Source organism: Mytilus trossulus, chromosome 13, assembly GCF_036588685.1.
Source record: "Mytilus trossulus isolate FHL-02 chromosome 13, PNRI_Mtr1.1.1.hap1, whole genome shotgun sequence".
Taxonomy (NCBI): Eukaryota; Metazoa; Mollusca; class Bivalvia; order Mytilida; family Mytilidae; genus Mytilus; species Mytilus trossulus.
Window position 1 is genome coordinate 33,789,149 of NC_086385.1, and position 20,539 is coordinate 33,809,687.

The 20,539-nt window shown below is 33.5% G+C and overlaps 1 protein-coding gene and 1 pseudogene across 1 annotated transcript in view; one reads left to right on the top strand and one right to left on the bottom strand.

The window, feature by feature from the left end:
* The window catches only part of LOC134694929 (uncharacterized), a 109,776-nt gene that overhangs the window by 13,307 nt on the left and 75,930 nt on the right, over positions 1–20,539 (bottom strand). The gene's annotated exons all lie outside the window — the stretch shown is intronic.
* LOC134694025 (BTB/POZ domain-containing protein KCTD1-like) lies at positions 12,509–17,763 on the top strand (annotated as a pseudogene).

Consider the following 20,539-nt stretch of genomic DNA (forward strand, 5'->3'; position numbering starts at 1 on the left):
CGGACTTATCCCCCAAGAGACCAGGAGCATTTGGATGATTTCCTAGAGTTTGTGGAATTTTCATTTTGTTTAATGAGAACACTCTTTTCAGGGTGGATATTATTTTGATGTTCTTTCGAATATGAGTCTACTACATTGAGCATGATTTGCATTTCTTCATCCGAGTTAGATAGGAGTAGGATATCATCTGCGCACGTAGGACATCCTGCATAATTTGTGCCTAGATATAAACCAATATTTGAGTCTTCTAACTGTCTCAAAAGGTCTTCAATATAAATTTTATAAAGATGCGTGTAAAAGATACCACCTTGACGGACTCCCTGTTGAACTGGAAAGCTATTGCTATGTTGGCCTTTTCAATAGTAACCCTTGAAGTAAGTTCGTTGTACAATTCGTATATAGTTTCCCAAATCTCAGGAGGAATGTCTTTTTGAAAGAGTTTATCAAGAAGGATGCTGTGGTTGACTACGTCGAAAGCTTTTTGAGTATCCAATGCTGTCAAGAAGAGAATTTCCTTCGTCCTTTTTGCATTCATATGTGCCTCAGATATCAGCAGAGCAGCCATGGTGGGGGAGACCAGAGGTAAAACCAAATTGTTGAGAAGATACATTCGAGATTGGATCTATAATTTTTTCCAGAAGTGCATGTTCAAGTAGTTTTCCTAGAACAGATGAAACCGTTATACCACGATAGCTATCAATAATTTTGACGTCTTTTCCTTTTTAACAAACTGGTGTTATTATACCATATTTAAAATGTTCTGGGTTTTTTCTGTCAGCTAATATTTGATTAAAAAGATTCTATCTTAAAGGATATTGAATATAAAAACACAATCAACAGGGTAATTAATCAGTTCGAAAATCGTATAATCAATAATGACAGTAGCGATATCCGTCTTTTATGGGACAATCTAAAAATTGAAATTAGAGATGAATCTATTCTATACTGTAAAAGAAAATCGAAGTTATCAAGGGAGACAACAAGAAAATTAGAAAGCGAATTAGAACACTTAATGACAACCAGAGATAAACAATTAAAAGAAGATGAAACACTAACAAATAATATTAAACAATTAGAATTACAATTAGACACAATTTATGAATATAAAGCAAAGGGGGCTCAAATTAGATCAAGGGAGAAATGGATAGAACTAGGGGAAAAGAATAATTCTTATTTTCTGGGATTAGAAAAACAGCGACAAGTCAAAAAATCTATTAACAAACTCAGAAATGAAAATAACGAGATAACAACAAATCAAGAACAAATTTTAGAAATGATTAAAAACTATTATAAAATATTATATACAACCACGGCTCCAGATAAAGATCTACTGCATACATATGTAGGTGATACTATTATGGAAAGGGAGATAAATGTAAATGACTTTAAAGTTTGTGATGGGGAGGTTACTATAGATGAATGTACTAAAGCTATTAACACGATGAAGCTAAATAAATCACCTGGTCTAGATGGTTTAACATTAGAATTTTATAAGACATTCTGGGAAAAATTAAAAACAATGTTGGTAAAAGTTCTAAATAAGGGACATGAGGAAAAACTTCTTTCATATACACAACGAACAGGTGTTCTTTCTTTATTATTCAAGAAAAATGATCCATTATCTTTAGACAATTATCGTCCGATATCATTATTAAATGTAGATTTGAAAATACTATCTCATGTTTTAGCACAGAGACTAAAAAAACTTCTTCCTAAATTAATTAATGAAGATCAAACCGGATATGTAAAAAATCGTTTTATTGGATTTAATTTACGGCAAATCCAAGATATAATGGACTATGCAGAATCAAACGGAATAGATGGGGCTATAATATTTGTTGATTTTACAAAAGCTTTTGATTCTTTGGAATGGGAATTTATGTTAAGTGTTCTAAAGCATTTTGGTTTTAATGAATCATTCATATCATGGGTGGAAACATTATATAAGGGAATACAGACGTGTGTAATAAATAATGGATGGGTATCCGAAATTTTTGAAAACTCTAGAGGAATCCGTCAAGGGTGTCCTTTATCGGCTTTACTTTTTGTTTTATCAGTCGAAATTATGGCCGAGCGATTGAGGCAAACCTCAGACATTAAAGGTTTTCGTGTTTCTATAGATAATAAAACACATAGCATTAAAATATCACAATTAGATGATGATACAACTCTGTTTTGTAGTTCAAAATCAGATATATCTAAAGCTATGAATTTAATTGAAACATTTGGCTCTTTCTCAGGGTTAAAGCTAAATCGTAATAAAACAGAAGGAATTCGGATTGGGGCGCTTAAAAACAGCGTAGATAAGATTGAAGGCATACGCTGGACCGACAAACCCGTCAAATCTTTAGGTATTTATTTTGGTCACGATAAACTTCAATGTGAAAAGTTAAATTGGGAACCTAAAATAGATAACATGAAATCATTAATTAAAACATGGGAAAAAAGAAAATTAACAATGGTTGGGAAAATATTGATCATAAAATCTTTAATATTACCAAAATTTACATTTTTGGCTACTTCGTGTAAAGTTCCAGAGATTTACTTGAAAGAAATTAAAAGCTGCTGTTTCAAATACATTTGGGAAGGAAAAAATGACAAAGTAAAAAGAAACACACTTATTGGAGAATACCAAAAAGGGGGGTTAAGAATGATCGATTTTGACAGTTATTTTACAGCACTGAAAGCCTCATGGGTCTCAAAATTAACAACAACCAATATGTCGAATTGGAAGATTATTCCTACTAAATATTTTAACAATCTTGGTAAAAACTTTCTTGTTTTTAACATGAATTTAGATAATATTAAATCAATAGATAGACTTGGAAAAATACCAGACTTTTATTTACAAGTAATTTCAAGTTGGGTTAAAACAGGAGGAGGTTTATTAACATTTTCTAATCACTTCTCTAATATTAGAAAACAGATTATTTGGGGAAATAAATATATTAAATATCGCAACAAATGCCTGTTTTTCCCGAACTGGGTTAAAAGTGGATTGGTTTATATAAACGACATGTTGGATAGTAAAGGAATTTATCTGAAATTTTATTTTAAAAAAGTTAATTAATAAAACAAACTGGATTGCAGAGTTTAAAATGTTAAAATCCTGCATCCCAAAAGAATGGATGCAAGTTTTAAAAAAAGAAAACTCCGTTAAGAGTAACATCAATATATGTAAGGTTAAATTAAGATGGCAAAATAAACAAATTGAAACAAAAGATATCAATAATAAAATACTCTATAAAACTTTAGTAGATACAAAATATACAAAGCCAATCGGTATCAACATTTGGACAAGATATTTAAAATTAGAATACGTACCACAGATGCCATTTGTATATGATTTTATATTTAAAATTTTAAAGGAAAATAAGTTGAAAATTTTCAGATGGAAACTGCTTCAATATATCATTCCTACAAAGCAGCTACTATTAAAGTGGAAAATATCTGAGAACGATAAATGCAACTTTTGTAAAACAAAAGAAGAAGATTATTTGCATTTCTTTATTACATGTTCATTTTTGAAAGATTTTTGGGAGAAAGTACATTATCTTCTAGCCAAAATGAATTTTAAAAACAAGATATTGGCAAAACATATAGTATTTGGATACAAAATATCAGATCAAGGATATAACGGTTTAAATTATTTCTTGACAATTTTAGGTTTTTGTATTTACAAGTCGTACTATGTGTCAGAGCAAAAACTGAAATTTTTAGATGTGTATGCTATGTTTATAAAGGAACTACGAAGGTTTATGAATGAGAACAAAACAATATCTCATAATGTATTTTTCATAAAGTTAAAAAGATTGATATAATAAAAAATAATGTTTATATTTATTTATATTCTGTGTATTTTCCTGGATACTCAGAAAGTATTTCACAGGGATACTTTATTGTAGCTTGGACTATGAAGTAAAGTTGTAACAAGCAATTTGATGAATAAAGCATATTTATTTGTTGTAAAAAAAAAAAAAAAAGATTCTGTATATATGGGATGATTACTTTATCAGCCAATTTTAAATGCTCTGCAAAAAGGCCATATTCATCTCCAGTTTTTCCTAAATAAAATTTTTTAATAGATTGAATAATTTCTTCCTCTGTAAAATTAATTTTAGTTTCTATATTATTTTCTGAGAGTTCCTTAATTATATTACAGCGGAGCTGGCACATATGAAGATATTCCTCATTAAAATTTGTATCATCTTTCGGCGTGGCTAGATTTTTATAAGACTTGGCAAGGACTTCTCTTTGTTCATCTGGACAAGTAATGTCTTTTTCTTCATGACGAATGACTTGAGTTACGGAATTTTTGTTATTGCCTACATTCCTTTTTATAAGTTGGAAAAAGGTTTTTGATGAGGGTTTCTGTTCTAATTGACTATAGAAAAAATCCTTTTCCATAGCGCTTTCCTTCCGGATAATTTTCCTGGCATTATATTTAGCTTTCTTAAGTTGTTTAAAGGAGTCATCTAAGCCTCTTTTTCGACCACCAATATCCCATATCCTATGTTTTTGTTTACTGATGTTGAGCAAAATTTTGGTTTCGGCTGAGACCTTCAGTTTGGGGCCATTCAGTTTAATGATCCTTGACGGTATAGCAAATTGTTCTGCTTTTTTTAGACAGTATATTAAATTTCCAACCAGTTCGGTAGAGGTTAAATTCGGAGATTGGTTTTCTTGAAGTGTTTCTTTTAATTGTTCTTGATACTTATTTAAATCCGCCCTATCCCATTCAATTTTAAACTTTTCCCCTGAAATAGAACTTTTTTTTATGTTGTTAGATGGTATTTTTGCTGCCAGAACGCCGAAGACTGGAACATGAGATGAAAGATTGTTTCCACAAGTGTTTTCTATTAAGATTTTATCTACTATATCCAAATCCTGAGTCAGTATATAATCAATTTGAGATGAAGATAACCCATTGTGGTGGAAGAAAGTATCGTTATCCAGATGATTGCCTTTATTTATCCATTTGCCTTGAGTTTTGAATGCTCTTAACTGCTTATCATGGTGGTTTTTCCTTAATGTTTACAGAGTTCCGTTCAAGTCGCCACAAAGGATATGAATAAAATCAGAATATTTTTCGGTTATATGTGACACTATGTCTAGATGTTCTCTATAGCCTATTTGTGAATTTTGTCCCAGGGTTGGCATGTATGCGTTTATGAGACATAAAGTATGATTTTCTAACTCTATCTTTATAGCCATTACTCTTGAATTACCATCTGGAAGTTTATGAATAACTTTATTAAGAGAGGAAGGCCACATGATTGCTGTGCCTGCTTGTCATCTGCGTGCTTTAAAATTAGGAATTGGATCATTGTCGTCATGGGAGCGTGAAAAAGTGGTTTGTAGAGAAAAATGCTTTTCGAAGAAATTTGTTTCATATCCCCAAAGCCAGTGTTCTTGTAAGCATATGATAAGATTATGGTCTTTAGCAATGTCTTGGAGATAGTTAAAATTTGATTGTATCCCTTCAATGTTGAGAGTCATTATTCTAAGTCCCGGGTGCCTGTCCACTGGTACTGGCTTATATTTGGTGGTTTCTTCGATGGAGTAAGAGATAAAAAAATTATGTGCAGGATCGGTATGAGCGACATCTTTCTTGGCAGTCATAATTTGTATTGGATAATTAAGCAGTTCTAATTCATTGACTGATTTATTAATTACATTTGTTGTTATTGGATGACTGGTTGATGATTTGATTTGGTGGTCATTTTGAAAATTGGTTATTGTGCTCTCAGTTGATGATTGAGTATGATGGTTAATTTGGGCCTCAGTCAGTTTAGCTTGGACTTCCCATGCTGACTGAACTGATCTCTGTCTAAATCGTCTCATTGAATTCATGTGAATGGATTACAGGTTTTGCTTGATTATCACTATCAGTGCTTGTCAGTTTAGCTTGGAAAATCCATGCTGACTGATCTTTTACATTCTGCACATTATTTTGGGTGTTTTTACGCAGACCATCTGTTGTTGTTAATCTTAAGGGTTGTGGTGTAACTATTGGCTCTAACGGGATTCTTGATGTTTCTGTGTACTGACTCCTGACATTGTTTCTCCCAGAATAGAAATTATTCCTGTGAAGATTAGCATTATTTAGCTGAGCCTGATGTTTATTAGTAGTACCACTTGAGTAAGTATTTTGCTGTAATTTAGATGTCCTAAATGGAGAGGTATTCATTGGAACAGGTTGAGTGTGTCCCATAGTATTTTGCTGATAAATTGGTTCGAAATTTGTTGGCGGAACATGCCAGGAAGGTGGTGGATGCCTATGATGGTAGACTGGCTGGTATGGAGGTGGTTGCATTCCATGTTGAAATGGTGGCGGTGGAAAAAACATTTGCGTTGGTATTGTGTAGGGAGGCATTATTCTTATTTGGTATGTATTATCCACCACTATATTGGTGCACCCCATAATTGGGTAAATGTTCATTAATGATATGTATAGTCACATTAAAGGGATTATCTTATCAATACTATTTACATAGAAAGTTCAATAGAATAAAGAGCCTTAGGATATGTACACCCTTGATGTCTCTGAGTTTAAAGTCAATGTTCTGAGTTTATATTCACTATTCTGAGTTTATTATCACAGTTCTAAGTTTGACAATCAATGTTCAGAGTTTATGATCAATGATCTTCCAAAATGGAGGGAGAAGCACATTTTTCGTGAGCAATCCTCTATTTTAGTGAGAGTCTTTTCACTACATGATACTATTTTCTGTTTTATCAAAACACTAGGGTCCAGAATCAACTGTGTTAATAGACCAAAATCTCCAACCAGACTATTCCATGAACACGTATTTGGATTACTTATGCTGTTTAATATCACTTCCAATTCTTCTATATATGATTTTCTGTATTTAAATAGAGCGTTGCACTTTAAAATGAAATGCACTATATCCTCATCTTCATATTGACAAAGTGGACAAACAGAGCTAACTTCATGTTGATTAAATTTACTTGTGTTGGACTGGAGAACGTAAGTTCCTATAATTATACGAGCTTTTATACCACCACGGCGGACATCTTTAATATTGCTTTCAATTGAACATGTTGAAGACCAGAGTTAATGAACAGTTCCAATTTTCAAACTTGACAGATCACAGTACGACAGGGTAGATTTATTTTGACAATCAAGTAGTAATTTTTGAGTCCAAAATTTATCAATTGCTAGTTTCACATTCTTTTTCCATAATAATTTACATGGTGGGTTAATAACCATTTTAGCCGCACTGGGAAGATCATATTTCACTAGAAGTTTATCTATGTAGGTAAACCAACTGTCTGAAGTTTCGGATTTTGTTGAAATCTGTCTTCTAAAGAATTTTGTTTAAAGTTAAGTTTTCACTTCGAATAATACATCCCAAAAGGTTCAATTGTCTAATATGAAGCTCAGCCGTGGCAGGTCTAACACCAAGAAGCAGATAAGTAATGCCTTTAACTGATCTATTTGGTAAACCCTGGAATTTACGCAGGAAATCAATGTAAAATTTTTCTAGAGCATTAAGGTGATATTGCTTTAGAACAAATGTTTCTAAGCCATACAGAAGTCTTAGAAGAACATAAGTTATAAACAGTTTCATGCATGTGGTTGGTGGTAAGCCATTAGTTCCATGAAAACTGGTACCAGTGAGACTGTACAGAGTTTTTGTAGCACACGAAATACGGACCTCTATATTTATTGATACCTCATTATTTTCTGATCTAATTATACCCAAATGGGTGGTTGTTTTAGACCATGAGACTTCATTGTCACCTAATTTCCAGTCTGAAGATGTAGTATTTGATCGCTTAGGTGGAATTTTCATAAGTATAGTGCTTTTCTCGGGATGTATTACATATTTTTCACGGTTTGCATATGAATTAGCTACATTCAACATCAATTGGAGATCTGTTGCAGAGTTGGCAACTAGAGCAATATCATCAGCAACAGTCGGACATCCAATATAGGTTGTTCCAATATGCATTCCTAGTCTATTGCGTTCTAATGTTTTTAGAAGGTCATTTATGTAGGTCTTGTATAGTCCTGTGGACAAAATGCCTCCTTGACGCACTCCTTGTTTAATAGGAAAATTATCACTAAGACGACCACACCACTTTACTCTTGAAGTTAAATTTGTATTCCAAGTGTCAATGACATTCCATATTTTACCACAGATTCCATTTAAAAACAGTTTACATTTTAAAGACGGATGATCGACAACGTCAAATGCTCTTTGAGAGTCTAAAAACGCTATAAATAATGGAAGATTGAATTCCTTTGCTTCTACGATGCATTCGTTGATCAGTAGCGCTGCAAGTAATATTGAGATATGTTTGGTGAAGCCAAATTGTAATGATGACTGGTCTAAAGGTAACCGATCTTCAATTCTGTCTAGAATGACATGTTCGAAAACTTTTCCTATTGTATATGAAACAGTAATGCCTCTATAACTACCAAAATCAGCAGCGTCTTTCCCTTTTTTGTGAACAGGTGTAATGATTCCTGATAAAAATTGTAAAGGTATATAACAGTGTTCAATTATGGCATTAAACAGTACAGACAGTACGTTTAAAATAGTAGAACTTGCAAGTTTAAGGTGCTCAGCACAAATTCCGTATTCATCACTTGATTTGTTGTTATTGAGTTTATACATGTTATATATAGCAGATTTTACTTCATCAGACGTAATAGGTGAAAAAGTATCCTTATTTTCAAGGACAATTTTACGAATAAGCTCCAAGTTAAATTGAGTATTTTCATAATAATCAGAGTCAAATTGTTCTAGTTGTTTTGGTACAGCAAGGTCTTCATAGAATCTTGCAAAACCTGTACTTTGTTGTCAAGATCAAGAATAAGTTGGCCTTCATTCATCAAGCCTTGTGGTTTTGAAATAGTATTAGATAATACTCTTCTTATCAGTTTATAAAAGTTTGTAGACTTGCCAGATTCAACTATTTGGTTATAGAATTGTTTCCTTTCACATGCCATGTCCTGTCGCTGTTGTGACCTAATGCGTCTTTTGATAGATCTACGTTCTTCAATAATTGGGAGATTCACAGTTGGTCTTCCATATTGAATCCAATTGTTGTGGATTAGATTGCCTTTCACAAGTAATTGTCTTAGTGCTGGACTAGCCTTCCATTTTGGTGCCTTCAGACGAATTTTCTTAGATGGTACAGCAATTTTGGCAGCTGCAAGTATATTACCATTAAGCTGGTCAATAAATGTCTTTATTTGATCTGGTCTTTCAATGATGGGTATCTGTGAGTTAGACAGAGTGCTTTGATATGCCTCAATATCACAATCTTTCCATAGATTACGTCTTCTTTCAGGAGGTTTAATAGATTTTGCACAAGTCAAGCATAACGTGGCTTTTATTTTGCCCACAACTGGTACATGACTAGACGTATTTGTTAGATGTTGGTGACATATTTCAAGTTCAAGAAGATTGTCAACAGTATGACTGAAAATATAATCGATCTGAGATGATCCTTTACCATGCTGATACGTTGGTGCAGTTCCCATGTTTGCAAGATTACCTAGTTTGTGTTTATCTATAAAAGATCTAAAACGTCTATCTGAATCGTTACGTCGAGAAAGTAACATTGTTGCGTTCATATCACCTACGAGAATAATTTGGTGTGAATCACAATACTACTGAATGATGATTTCAAGCAAGTCAAGATTGTCTTGATACTTAACGGCTGTATCAGAATATCCAGATGTAGGAAGGTAGCAATTTATCAAACAAATCCTTTTTGGAGAGCTGTTAATTTCTACTGCAATAATACGCTCATTACCGTCATTTAAGGTTTTCACATAGCTATCAAACTTGGAGTTCCAGCAATCATAACTCTACCATTACCACGTGAACGCACAGAGTGTACTTTCGGGAAGTTACAGTCACTTGATCTTATAGCATAATTAAAATGTTTAAGACATTTTGTAGCCTCTTGTTGTTCATATTGCCACAACCAGTGCTCTTGTAGACAGATAAAATCATTAAAAGGTAAAATTCCTCCAAATAAGGAGCATTGCCTCGAATGCCTTCTATATTAAAAGTTAAAAGTTTAAAATGGTCAATCACGTCCCTCGATTGCACGGTTACATCTCCCGAATGTCCGGTTCTGTCATTCCTTTGTCTAGAAAAGGATCTGAACATTGACTATCAATGAATTTGGTTTCATTAGATGGTACCACTATGTTTTCAATGACATTGGTTTCACTAGATTGTAATAAGGTATTGTTAACTTCACTATGATTGTTGATGTTAGTGTTGTTATTCGCTTGAATTGATTTAGATGATGAAAATGGAGAGTCATCTCTTTTGTTTTGACTATATATTCTTGAAACTGATTCACGGTATGATGGAGGATGTGTTCTCTTTGTGTGTGATGGACCTCTACGAGTGTTGGAGTTGGCCTGAGCATTTCTAAGGTTACGATTAGAATAATGACCAGTGGGTGGTTTAGTTAAATGATGCGAATTTCTTTGATGAAGAGATTGAGTTGAGTCAGTATGTACTTGATTTATAGATTGAGCAGACTGAGTGATGTTTGACGAGACATGAGCATTGTGAAACAGGTGAGACGGAGTAAACGAATTGTGTCCCGGATGAGCGAGATTAATTCCTTGTTGATAAATCTGGTTTACCGGAATATGTTGAGGATGTAGTTGCATATGCATATTTGGAACCTGTCTAATAGGAGCGGTAAAGCTGTTTCCATGATGAAAGTATGAATGAGGATGTACATTATACTGAAAATGAGTTTGAGTTGGAAAAGATGGAGCATACGGATTTTGAATGGAGTATGTGGATTGGAGTATGTGGATTGTTCATCATAGTATTCTGAAGATTATCAATTCTAGAGTTCAGATTTGAGAAGGCAAGCATGTGTTGGTAGTCCACGAGAGTAGCAAGCTTCTTTTCTATATTGTCCATGTTTTCCTTGTACCCAGAATTGGGAAGTCCATTCATGTTGTTTTGATTGTTCGTAAAATTTTGTGTACTTGTATACTCATTACTGGGTTTTGCAGATTTTAGCAAATTTATAGTTCTCTCTTGATCATTAATTTTCTGCTCAAGTTCTATGATAAAAGATCTAAGATTATCATTCTCTACCATTAATTTATTTGGAGCTTTAATTTCTTCTTGCTTTTAATTGGTGATATGATAGATGAGATTGCACCTGATGATACTGAGGTTGTATTTGTTGTATTACAACTGGAAGTTGATTGTATTTGATGAAGAGTAGAAGTCAGACATGTAGTACTAAAATTTGAACTAGTTGTTGTTGGAATAACATATGGCACAGAGTTAGCAACTGATATAGATGACTTAAGAATACTAGAAGATGGAGATGTAGATATGTTTGATATAACGCCACTTGAAGGTAAGTTTATGTTAACTGAAGACGGTATAGAAGGTATCGGTTCATCTGTTGGTATACACAAAGTATCAATTGTACTAGAAGTGTTTGTATGTGAAAGGTCATTACAACATAACGGGCATGTGAATGGTGCTATTGCTGGTATTTTGTCCACCTTAGATTTGTTTAGATGAACACATGAGTAATGAAACCATTCAAGACAAGTGTCACAGTTAATTGTGTCATCATTTACAACATCAGAGCAAATTGGACATCGAGATGTTGTATCTATGTGTGCCATATTAGCTGAAGCCGACATATTTGTACCAAGATTATCTGTTATGGCGAGAGTCTGTCTTTCAGAACTTTTATTGTCAGTGGTGATTCTCAGAAATAGTTTCTATCTTTGAGTTAACAATCATACCTTTAACACTATTGTTGATGATATCAATATTATCTGAATGTTGATGTAAATATTCAAGAATTGGAGTAAAAAAAGTTGTCTACAAAATATCGTACTCCATTGCCATTGGCCACAATAGGTGATGTAGAGTTATAAAGATTGACCGTAAATTTAAGTTGTTTATTTGTCGAATTACTACTTCCCTTTGCTAGGGTAACTTTGATTGTCTGGAATACTATAGTGTTAACTTGGTCTACATTGTTTTGAACAGAGAAGCCTAGTGCCGGAAAGTCTGAGCATGACATTGTGTCAAGTTTATCAAGTAGTTGGACTTTCAATATTTCATATGCGGCAGTACTAAGTTCAGCTCTGAAGTTATTGTTAGACTTCATGGCAAAAGTTACCATATTTCTATCGCAAGAATCTTCTTTCTTATTCATTGCTTTTTCTGGACCCATAACATATGGTTTAACTTTAATTGTGGTATCAGTAGGTTGTTTGTGCTGGCGAATTTTTGCCGAGATTCGAACTCCTATTTTTTCCATTGACATGATGTAACCACTTTGGAATAATAATTGTTCAGTATTTTAAAAGTTCTTGGTTGGTTAAATACTAACTGGATACCACAATATTAAAAATAACTCAGAGAGACATCGAGGACGACATTGGATAAGATATAAAAGCATTGCTGTTTGGCTTTGAAGTCTTGTTCGGAATTTTATCAAATCCGTCATCGACTTAGATTTTTATGCGACTTGAGAGTTTCCGGATGTTTTTTTTTTCCTCAATGATGAAAAATGAAGAAATGCTAGTGGTAATCAAATCATAGTTTTTAATAGTTCATTTTATCCATAAACAAATATCATATGTTCTGTTACTTAACCCAAGCGTACAGCAGTCCGTACTTCAATATGTATTTACTGTTTGTGACCTTGAACAGCTTCATGTTTTGGTCTTTCTAAAACCCTAAAAAGAAAAAAAAACAAAAATACTTACATCCCAGGAAAATTCGAAAAGGAAAGTCCCTAATGAAATGGCAAAATCAAAAGCTCAAATACACGGGCACTCGTCTCAGAAAAAACAATCTATATACATGTACCTTTATATAACACAAGGTACTTAACTCACGATTTAGAAAAATGTCAGGCGGTGTTGAAATTCCTTTATATGCCGATTTCTCAGCGGTCATTGGACCCCACTAAATCTTGATATGTTATAAATCTAAATTGATTTCCGTTTTTGAAAAGAAATCTTTTTATGGGGCATCACATTATGTCAGTTAAAATAAGAAAATCAAAATTAATAGTGTAAATCAATATGGATTAGGTAAATGATGAAAGTTGAAAAGATAAAAGTGCGCCTTCTACAATTTTCAATAACAAAGATGGCGGACAATAAACAAAACAAAATCGAGATTTTTCTTGTACAAAATGTATATTGCTTATAGTGCACCCTGGCAAGCAATTTTTATGTGGGAGTATACTATGGCGGAGAAATCAGTTCTGAATTTCGGGGAAAACATGTTTTGAATTTCAATACTTATTAGTCGCTTACGTTTGGAACGAGAATTCCTCAAAAATCATGGGGTGACATTGGGGAATTTTACTGAAAATCGAGGGCGACATAAACTTCTCCCTGGAGCTTCTCTAGAGCGAAGTGGGGCAACCTAAAGTGACTTTGTCACTCACTTCGCCTGGTGTAGTGACCCCGTACAGAATCTATATTACAAGACCATCGTTTATTATTTGTAAAGTTGATACAGAACATTATGAACAAGGTCTTGGTAATTTCCGATGAACTTTTAGAAACTTTAGTTTAGGAACAAGTCATGACATCATGGTCATCACAAAAATCAGATCTTCATTAATTAAATTCAGCTTACCATCAATTTTTATACAACCACAAAAATTAAAAAAATTTTGGTCGTATATTGGTATCATATTGCATGTATTGTCGTCGTCGTCATCCTTGTCGGAAGTCGAATGGTTTCCAGATAATAACTTTAGTATAAGTTAATAAAAATCAATAAAATTTTAACACAATGTTTATTACCACAAAAGGAAGGTTAGAATTGATTTTGGGGGTTATGATTCAAATGGTTTGGAAATTAGGGGCCTAAAGGGGCCCAAGACAAGCATTTATCTAGTTTCAGGACAAAAAGTTGTGTATAAGTATTTCAATTGCTCTGAAATTGCACCACAATGTTCATACTATTAAGTAGAAGGTTGGGGTTTATTTTAAGGGTTATGGGGCAAACAGTCTAGAAATTAAGGGAAAAAAACAAGCATTTTTGTAGTTTCGGGAGAATAACTTATGTATGACTATATGGATCTCTCTGACATTGTACCACAAGGTTCCATATAACGAAGGGAAGGCTTGGATTCAGTTTGGGGTTAATATCCCTGAACATATATATAGGAATAAGGGGCCTAAAAAGGGCCAAAAAGAAGCATTTTTCTAGTTTAGACAATAACTTTTGTTCAAGTGTGTGAATCTCGCTGAAATTATAGTTCAAGGTTTCTTACTACAAAGGAAAGACTGGAATTAAGTTTTGGGGTGCTTGCTCCAAGGGAGGGGGGTTAAATAAGTGAGGGCAAAAAAAAGGGCCCAAATAAGCATTTTTTCTAGTTTTCAGTCAATAACTTGTGTTTAAGTGTATGAATATTTCTGAAATTATATCACTTGTTTCCATGCTATGAATGAAGTGATGGTTAGTATTGACTTTGGAGGGTAATGGCTCAAACTGTTTTGGAATTAAGGGCAAAAAAAGGGGAAAAACTTGGTTTTTCTGGGCAACGGACAATTGAGACAATTTAAAAGCAGTGTAAGGGAGGTAATTCAAAAACATTTAACATACAATGTTGGGTATGTTTGGATTTATCTCCCTTACACTGCTTGTAAATTATGTATAAAGAAATGGCAGGTTTTGGAGTTATTGTAAAAAAAGAAGGGGTGGGGGTGGTACAAATGTAGTAGTTTTCATTTTTTTTCCCCTACAAATTTCTCAAATTCCAAATTTTATGAAAAGTTTAAAGAAAAAGATCTTGACATTTGTTTTGTGTCAGAAACTCATATGTAAAAAATTTGATCGCAATCCAAATTCAGAGCTGTATCAAGCTTGAATGTTGTGTCCATACTTGCCCCAACTGTTCAGGGTTTGACTTATGTGGTCGTATAAAGCTGTGCACTGCGGAGGACCTGGTTTACATATAAAATAAACCACCCTTTATTTTCGTGCAACGGGTTTTGCCATTTTATTTCACGTGCAGTGGTGAAAAAGGTTTGTTATGCACCCAGTTTTGTGAAATCAGTAAAAAAGATCAATGTGCAAGACATTTTTAATTGTTCGTTCATCGTAGAATGGCAATTTTATTTCACGTTCTTCTGTGCAGATACCTCCCTTTACGCCATCTCCTTTGGTGAACTAACTTTGCATATACATGACATAAGTAATTCAATTATGCTTTTGTTTATACATGTAAGTTGTTAAGAAAATACAAATTAAGATCACTAAAAATACAGCACCCATGCTGAGTTCAACAGGATACAAACGTACATTGGTGTACAGTGTTGTATTATTACATTTTATGTTATTATAACCTTCTATGAAATAAATACTTACAAGGTATGGACAATAAGACCCATTTGCGATGTGGCGGTATGACCAACACATCCTATGGACGTCATGGAAATGTGTCTAGAAAATATCTTTGCTTGATTAGAAATATTAGAAAAGTTAGAAATAGAATGATGAACCTGACATATTTGTAAGATATGAAATCAAGGTAGTTTTCCCCCCCTGATTCTTATTAAAAGCCCAGAGTCACTCGGCCAATATTCCTTGTTGCTCTGTGTCATTGAAATGTTTTCAGAGTTCTTGAAATGATGTTTCCCTGGTGTTCCATCGAAGAAAATCTGCTGTTCCTTATAATAACACATTGCATTTACAAAATACCAAAAGGTCATAAATCATATGTTGATCATTTGCAATATTTTGTTGTTCTAAACTTCCTAACCACCATTTTTCAAGAACTCTACATGTGTTTCAGGGTTTTCATGCATGGTTGTAGTCAAAATATGTTCAGAAGTACATGTACTAGGGGGACAAAAACAGACATATACTTTATTGCCTTTTAATTTTACTAAGAAAAATACAACTTCACAGAACTTTACAATTAATGTACACCAACAAGTTGGATTTTTTGTAAATTGTACATGAGAATTTCATATATGTTTACCTAAATTAAAGTATGGCCCTTTTTGATTTTATTAGCTGTTTAAAGTTTGTAGAAGGTTATGGATATTTTAATATTTTGGCCTCAATATGCTCTAGAATTACTAATGAGACATAAAATGTTGAAATGTGTATGAGCTGATACGGGAACAGTAAAGTTGGTACTGTTAATGTTGTTGCTTCTAATTTATAACTTATTTCCAATTTGATGAACATCTGAATCTGCATAGATTATAGGTCAAGATACAGGAATATTGCCAATACATGTGTAGAAGTCAACAGGCATGAATAATTCAATAATAAAAAAAGAAGATGTGGTACATGTATGATCTCCACAAGAGACCAAAATAACACAGCAATTAACAACTATAGGTCACCATACGGTCTTCAATAATGAGCAAAGCCCATAATGCATAGTCAGCTATAAAAGGCCCCGAAATGATAATGTAAAACAATTCAAACGAGAAAACTAATGGCCTTATTTATTTAAAATATGTTTAAATGTGTAATAGTTCCCTGTACATGTGTAAATATACATTTATATATTTTAGGCAGAGATGTCACTGAAATAAAGTGTAATGCATCTTGACAACCAGCTGGAAATGAGTGGGTCTGAGATAATACACCTAAATGTAGGTGGCGCCGTTTACACTACGACAAGATCTACATTGTGCAGATATCCAGATTCAATGTTAGGAGCCATGTTTAGAGGAGACATTCCATCAAGGCTAGATCTGAATGGACATTATTTTATTGATAGAGATGGTGAAATTTTTAAATATATTTTGAATTTTCTCCGATCGTCAAAACTAAGTTTGCCAAATGATTTCAAAGATTATGACTTACTGTTAAGTGAGGTTGACTTTTACCAGATTAGTCCCTTGATAGAGTTAGTGATACAGACACAAGATGACTCTTCTCAAAATTAATCTCATACTCATTACTTAGAAATTATAGAGGTTAGGATTGGTACAACTGCAACAATGCCATCCAAAAACTCACGAGTAAAAACAATAATGATAGGTAGGAAAGATGTCATTTTGTCATTACCCATACAGTTGATAGTTGAGGATGCCATTGAACGCCTGGACACAACCAATGGTATGGATTATGTAGAATTAGAGTTAAACAGTGCGATCATCAGATTGAGGCTTGCAGAAACACTGAAAAACAGTAACTGGGAACTAGTTCATTCTAACTTGTCATCGTCATCATCGTCATCATCATCAGTTAAGAGTGCTAACGGTTGGTCCCTGTGTATAAAACAAACTTATAGAGATCGTTGGATGTTAAATCTGCCAAAAATAAAAAAGTTTGTAACATACATGTAGATCTTTTTCAATTTCCTCATATTGTGATAAAAAAAATGCTCCTTTGCTTTGCATGATGCTACACCAGGTAAAATATCAGTGGTGGATCCAAAAGGGGGGGTTCCTGTGGTTGAAACCCCCATTTTGTTTTGACGATCAACACATTTGAATAGGGACATATGGTTGGAACCTGTTTCATGGTCATGTATACAGTGTAATTGGTGGTGAGTCAGAGATCCCAAAGAGAACTGCACATCTAAGGAAGTTAGCAATCCTAGTCAACTCAGATCAAAGTTGACCGCACATTGCTGCAAGATCATTTTAAATGCACAACATTAGTCAGAGCATAAGGTTTTGGAGTATGTGATGTTAATTTACATACCTGTATGACATCGGTATATATTCCAATCCAATTTTCACTCACTCAGAATTACCTCCCTTTGAATGTTAGATTATTAGATCCATTCCACTTCCCAGTGGCGGATCCAGAAATTTTCATAAGTGGGGGCCCTCTGGCTGCCTAAGAGGGGGCCCGATCTCGTCACGTTTTAGTGATTCCCTATATAAGCAACCAATTTTTTTTTTAAAGGGCCCCCCTCCCCCCTAAATCCGCCTCTGCTACCTTCCTCATTTGAAAGGTACATCTTAATGAGTCACTGATGAGTTTTATGTAGACGAAACGCCCTTCTGGCATATTAAATTATAATCCTGGTACCTTTGATAACTATAAGATATATTTATCTTTTAAAGACATTTTAATCCCTTGAGTAATATCTCAATTGTGGGTGCACAAGGGTTGATGGGGAATGTTGAATTCGTATTTCAATGAATATAAGAAATGTATATATGGCAAAGGACAGTTGCGGATCCAGGGGGAGGGTTCCGGGGGTTGGAACCCCCCCATTTTTTTTGAACGATCAATGCATTTGAATGGGGACATATAGTTGGAACCCCCTCTTTGTCCTGGTTGGGAACCCCTCCGCCCCCCCCTTTTTCAAATGGCTGGATTCGCCACTGAAGGAGCATTATAAATCTATGTGGATGTTTCAAGAACATGTATGACAAAGGAGTATTATAAATCTGTGTGGATATGTCATGTGGATGTGTCATGTTCATGTATTGCAAAGGAGTATTATAAATCTGTGTTGTGTGGCTGGATTTGTTAATTTTTATTTGTTTTTATTTCTGTTGTGTTTGATAGTTTTAAGAGTGTTTATAAGATGTTTTACTTTTTGAAGTGGATTTTTATTTATTTTGATGTTTTGTATTTTTAAGTACATACACAAATTCATTCAAACTTGTTAAGGAATGATTTTATTTCAGTATTAATTTCTGTAAAGAGTGTTCATGTAATCATTTTTAGCTCACCTGACCTGAAAGGTCAAGTGAGATTTTCTCGTCACTTGCTGTCTGTTGTCCGTAAACTTTTGCAAAAATCTTCTCCTCTGAAACTACTGGGCCAAATTTAACCAAATTTGGATGCAATCATCATTGGGGTATCTAGTAAAAATGTGTCCGATGATCCACCCAAACAATCAAGATGGCCACCATGGATAAAAATAGAACAATGGGGTAAAATGTAGACTTTGGCTTATATCTCTGAAACCAAAGCATTTAGAGCAAATCTGAGATGGAGTAAAATTGTTTGTTAGGTGAAGATCTTTCTGCCCTGAAATTTCAGACAAATCATACAACCCGTTGTTGGGTTGCTGCCCCCTAATTAGTAATTTTATGGAAATTTTGCAGTTTTTGGTTATTATCTTGAATACTATTATAGATGGAGATAAACTATAAACAGCAATAATGTTCAGCAAAGTAAGATCTACAAATAAGTCAAACATGACCAAAATTGTCAATTGATCCCTTAAAGAGTTATTGCCCTTTATAGTCAATTTTTAACAATTTTCATAGATTTTTGTAAATTTTTATAAATTTCATTATAGATAGATATAATTGTAGCAACAAGAATGTTCAGTAAAGTAAGATCTACAAACACATCACCATCACCAAAACTCAATTGTGTCATGAATTTATCTGTGTCCATTGTTTAATATGCACATAGACCAAGGTGAGCAACACAGGCTCTTGAGAGCCTCTAGTTTGTCTAGTAATTTTATGTTCATACAATTGTGGCATCATATCAAATATTGTCATTGGTCGATTATGATAGTAATAATAATTACATATTGGGTTAGGCCCAAAAGTATCTCATATTGGGTTAGTCATAAAAAAGGACACATATTGGGTTAGTCACAAAAATTAAAATTAAAGCATGGGGTTAATCTAAAAAAAAAAGACATAAATTGGGTAAGTCACAAAAAAATCACACTTTACGTTAACCAAAAAATGACACATCGGATATTGAGTTAATCACAAAAATGACAAATTGGGTTAAACACAAAAATGACACATAGCAGCTTGTTAATATGTTAACAGTAAAAAAAAAGTAGAAATTCAAATGTTTAATGTTTTTAAAGGTCTTGGATATTAGCTGATACAAAAGGATACTGAGGAATATATATGACATCAACCTTGAATCAACCTTGGAATCTGTTGGTCACAGTAAACATTTAGTGCTACTTTAGAAATCTCTGCTTAGTTGGATTACCTCATTACCATTTATTTTTTATCTACATAAAAGAAAAACAGGTACAAAATGTATTTGGTTGGTCCTATTTAGCTATTCTAAAATTCTGTGCTATTCATTGACATCACAAAAAGTTAAATGACTTACGGGACATGTAAAATATTGCCCCTATATCCTACTGTCAGATCTAATGTACCTTGTGGCTTCAATTTTGTAATATTATAGCTCGAAATCTCAATTTGTTTGCCAACACTTTTATGTTGTTGTCTATTTGTCTAATGTGTTTCATCATTTGATTTTGCCATTTGATTAGGGACTTCCCGTTTTGAGTTCAGTATTTTTGTGATTTTACTTTTTTTCATACTTTGGAGATGAATCATTTTACATGTGTATTTTAAATTTCTCTGTCTTGTTCCATAAGAATTATACATTTCATATCTTATTTAAGTGAAAAAATGTTTTTGATGTTTTGGCAATAAGAATATATTATATGCTGGTCATTCTGAAATCTTCAACTGGTCAGGACTTTTTAAGCTTTCTTCCTATCGCTTGCAGATTACTGATTCAGATTTTTGTAAATAAGTGTGGGATGATGACCAACAGATGGAAGAAGGTCCCTTATTTATTGACCCAGTACAGAA